This window comes from Chiloscyllium plagiosum, unplaced genomic scaffold (assembly GCF_004010195.1).
Source record: "Chiloscyllium plagiosum isolate BGI_BamShark_2017 unplaced genomic scaffold, ASM401019v2 scaf_47761, whole genome shotgun sequence".
Classification (NCBI taxonomy): domain Eukaryota; kingdom Metazoa; phylum Chordata; class Chondrichthyes; order Orectolobiformes; family Hemiscylliidae; genus Chiloscyllium; species Chiloscyllium plagiosum.
Genome location: NW_025196607.1, coordinates 1 through 4,877, shown reverse-complemented (window position 1 = coordinate 4,877; position 4,877 = coordinate 1). Strand labels below are relative to the sequence as shown.

The 4,877-nt window shown below is 44.0% G+C and overlaps 1 long non-coding RNA gene across 1 annotated transcript; it reads left to right on the top strand.

Moving 5' to 3' along the window:
* Nucleotides 1-1,664: 1,664 nt before the first annotated feature.
* Nucleotides 1,665-3,293, top strand: LOC122545890. Its single transcript, XR_006310622.1, has 3 exons — nucleotides 1,665-1,840; nucleotides 1,995-2,017; nucleotides 3,143-3,293. It is a non-coding gene; the product is annotated as an uncharacterized LOC122545890 (long non-coding RNA).
* The last annotated feature ends 1,584 nt before the right edge of the window (nucleotides 3,294-4,877 follow it).

Below are 4,877 nucleotides of genomic sequence, written 5' to 3'. Positions count from 1 at the left end.
GGGGAGTGAATGAGGAAGAGTGCAGTGAGTGATGAGAGTGTAGGAATGAGTAGGAAGGATGTGTAATGCGGATGGATGGGGAGGGAGGAAAGGTGAGAGAGAAAGGAAAGGAGATTGAAAAATGGTACGAGAGAGAGGGGTGTGGAGAATGAAGGCGAGCCCGGCGGTGGGGTGGAGGGGAGGAATGGGAGGGTTGAGCCCAAATAAATCTATTCACTCGCCTTCCCAGAGCGCAATTCGACCGCTCCCACCCAGCTCCTCACTCTCCCCGCTCCCGCAGCAAAATCAATCTGCCTCCTGGTTGGAATACAGACACACTCTAACCTCACACCTTTCAGGCATTGTCTGAGCTGAGATGCCACTTTTTAAAATAAAACTTAAAGTTATATCGGAACTGTGACTTGAATCAATTAATTTGCATATTAATCGACCGAAACCTGCAACCCATTTTAAGTGATTAAAGAGTTAACAGCAATCTCGGTTTGTTCAGTACATCGCAACATTTATGTGACATTTTCTTCTTTTACAAAAAATTGTGTGTCCTGTGATCCTGCCCCACTAGCTCCCTGACGAAGGAGCAGCGAAAGCTTGTCCTTCCAGATAAACCTGTTGGACGATACCCTGGTGTTGTGTGACTGTTACCTTGGTAATTCTTCGTGTCGTGAAAGACGATACTTAAACGTAAGAGACTTACAGACCGGATCCCCGGAACTGCCTCCGTATCTGTCATCTCATTATCTCGATATCTAATACTTTGTGTTTGAGGGTGAGCGGGTACAGTCATTCACACAACCCAGCTCAGTGATCTGGATCTTACACCGGGTTGCTCCAGACCGGGTTTGTAATGGGCTTGTAATAGTGAGTTCAGTCTGCAGCAAAATTTAGGGATAACTCGCTCCCCGCCCATCTCCACCCCGCCCCCTCTCTGTCTCTCTCTGCCCCTCCCCAAGGGACAGCATTCTGTGTGTCTTCACCCTCCCGTCCAGGGTTCAAGTTCAAATCCCCTGCTCAAGTTGTGTTTCTTCTTCAATTTATGCGTGTTTGAATATATGGAGGATCAAGTTTAAAATAACCATTATTTGTACTGAAATTCATCGGGAAATCGATCACCTGAACGTGTTTACCTGCGCAGGAACCTGGGAGCGGTTTAAATCGGGAAGCGCTAAGGTTGATCATGACTTCCAGACGGAAACTTCTCAGACTGACCGAGGAGACAGTTTGTCCCATTTGTTTGGATTTCTTCACCGAAGCGGTTACACTGGATTGTGGACACAACTTCTGCCGCACCTGTATCACCCAGAGTTGGGAAAAGGAGATAAACTCCTGCCCGGAATGTAGAGAGGTGTTTCCGGAAAGAAACCTCAGGGTAAATCGGGCCTTAGCGAATCTGGCCGAGGAGGCTCGAAAATTAAAGCTGGATCCGAAAGAGAAGGAAAGTAAACCTCACTGTGAGGTACATCAGGAAGATCTGAAGCTGTTTTGTGAAACTGACAAGAAATTGATCTGCCTGATTTGTCGAGATTCCCGGGAACACAAAACTCACAACTTCCTGCCGATAAATGAGGCTGTTGAAATCCACAGGGTAAAAGAGAGAATACTTTATAATCTGCGCGTTTCATCACATATCGAACACCTGACCTAACACATCTCACTCTGCAATTTCTCTCCCCATTCTAGAATAAGCTGAAATCTTCTTTAGATTCTCTCACAGAGAAGAAATCGGCGGTTCTCCAAGCTGAACTTCCACTGTAATCCAGTTGCAGTTCCATGTGGACAGTGTACGGGTGTATTTGGTACAGTGGGAGAATGAGAGTCACTGTGTCCGTGAGCGGGACTGATGGTCAGTTCCAGTTTATTTTACCCTCTCCTCGATCTTCCTTCCAAACTTTATCACTTTCCACTTCCGTGTTGTGTCTGCTCATTTCAGCAGCCTGTCTGTCTCCTCCTGAAATCTGTTACTGCCATCCTCATTGTTTGTGATTCATTTCTTTCAGGAGGAAGCTTGTCGCAAGAGAAGGTAGGACATGCTCTTTACTGAAACTCTGCACAGTTTGGTCAATAACTCAGGGACGGGTTATTATGGGGTTATTTCCTGGTTATTGTGACCGCTTTAAAGAGTCATTTATTGGGCGGCAATAACTCCAGTTATGGTTCACACACAAGCGTTTTTCTAAAAAAAGTTTGTTATAGATTTTATTGGATTTTATAAAACTGTTCTGCAGTATTGTAAACAATGACAAGATGCCTGTAAATGATGCGACCTGGTTCTCAGGCTGGAAGTGATCACTGTCCTGATTTGGGCTGTTTGTGTCACCCTGACCTTCCTTCTGACCGTGAGAGAGACCGTCGGCTCACGTTTCTAGTGAATGGCCATTCCTGTCCCTGCATGGCTCCTGACCAATCCCAGACGGTCAGAAGGGAGAGTTTAAAATACATTTTGTTCTCGCCTTTAAAGAGTACAAACTTGCTGTTTAACATTTTGACTGCAATACTTTTCTGTGTTTAAAGAGCACCTCGAACGTCTCGAGCTGTTTCACAGGAGCTTTCGGAAGTGAATAAAATCAAAATGACACCGATATATGAATCCAGATGATTAGTGCAGGATTTAGTGCATCTTAAAGGAGGAAAGAGGAATAGAGAAATGGAGAGGCTCTGGAGGCAATTCCAGAGCTGAGGGTCTTGGCAGTTGAAGGTCCAACCTCCAATGGGGAGAGAGACAAATCAGAGATGGTCAAGAGGCTGAAAGTATAGGAGCAGGATTCTCAGAGGGTTGTGAGACCCATATATTGCACAGTTAGACAGGAGGCATTTAGTTGTTTAAGTTTTTTGTGTCTGTTCCACAAGCTCTGTTTATAATACAGCAAGGGGATGGGGGAAATGTATACCATCTCCTGAGGTGTATGATGTCCCAGTAACTAATCTGTTATCGGGACACGGGCCTTTCTTTGGACCTGGGTGTTTTCCAAACGTTTTCCTTTCATTATCAAATTCTTGTTTGATCAGTTACAAAAATAAGATGAATATTTCACTTTCTAGCCCATTCACTCAAACGTGAACAGTGCTGAAAGCTTGAATATTTAAATTATTCCATAAATGTTCTAACGAAGCACCATTTCTAATGTCACCTGTTTAATGTTTACAGGATTAGTGATGAGGTGAAGACACTCTCAGCTGCTGATGGCTCTCTGTCTCTCGGACAGTTCACTGGCCCTTTACAGTACACAGTCTGGAGAGAAATGATACACACCATTCACCCAGGTAAACATGTATATTCATTTTCCTGATGATAAATCCAGTTGTGCAGGGGTTCCAAGGCATCTTCAAATCGATAGTTATAGAGTCAAAGAGATGTAGAGCACAGAAACAGACCCTTTGGTCCAGCTCGTCCACGTCGACCAGGTTATGCTAACATAATCCCGTCCCATTTTCCAGCAATTGGCCCATATCCCTCTAAACCCTTCCCATTCAAATACCCTTCCAGAAGCCTTTTAAATGATGTAATTGTACAATTATCCACCACTTCCTCAGTCAGCTCATTCCACACACGCACTACCCTCTGCGTGAAAAAGTTGCCTCTTGGGTCCCTTTTATGTCTTTCCCCTCTCACCCTAAACCTATGTCATCTAGTTCTGGACTCCTCATACTAGCGGAAAGACCTTGTATATTTATCCTATCCATGCACTTCACGATTTTATAAACCTCCATAAATTCACTCCTCAGCCTCCAATGCTCCAGAGAAAATAACCCCAGACTATTTAGCCTCTCCCTGCAGCTCAAGCCCTCCATCCCTGGCAACATCCTTGTAAATCTTTTCTGAACCCTTTCATGTTTTACAGCATCCTTCCGATAGGAAGGAGACCAGAATTGCACACAATATTCCAAAAGTGACATAAACAATGTCCTGTACAGCTATAATATGACCTCTGAACTCCTAAACTCAGTAATCTGACCAATAAAGGAAAGTGAACCAAATGCTTTCTTCAGTATCCTATCTACCTGCGAGTCGACTTTCAAGGAACTTTAAACCTGCATTCCAAGGTCTCTTTGTTCAGCAACACTCCCGAGGACCTTACCATTAAGAGTAAAAGTGCTGCACTAATTTGCTTTTCCTAAATGCAACACCTTACATTTCTATAACTTAAACTTCATCTGCCACTCCTCAGCCATTGGCCCGTCTGATCAAGATCCTGTTGTAATCTGAGGTAACCTTTTTCACTGTCTACTCCACTCCAATTTTGGTGTCATCTGCAAACTTACTAACTCTACCTCCAATGTTCACATCCAAATCATTTATATAAATGATGAAAAGTAGTGGACCAAGCACAGATACTTGTGGCAAACCACTGGACACCGGCCTCCAGTCTGAAAAACAATCCTCTACTGCCATCCTCTGTCTTCTACCTTCGATCCAGTTCTATATCAAATGGGTTGTTCTCCTTGTATTCGATGAGATCTAACTTTGCTAATCAGTCTCCATGGTGAACCTTGTTGCACGCCTCAGTGAAGTCCATATAGATCACGTCCACCACTCTGCCTTCATTAATCCTCTTTGTTACTTCTTCAATAAACTCAATCAAGTTCGTGAGACATGATTTGCCATGCACAAAGCCATGCTGACTATCCCTGCTCTTAAATCCAAGAGACTCTCCCTGGAAACATGATACTTTCTGTGGTTCATTTAGATCAGTGTCTGGAGCCATCAGCTCTGTGTATCAGAGCAGTGAAGGGTTCTGTCTAACCAGAGGCATAGAGCATGGAACCAGGAATTCTAAAGGAGACTGGACTGGCTCCATCTGGAGTGACATTGGAGGAACAGTTTTTATCACAATATCAGAAAGACATGAAGACATTAAACAGCCAGTGTTAATGGGAACATG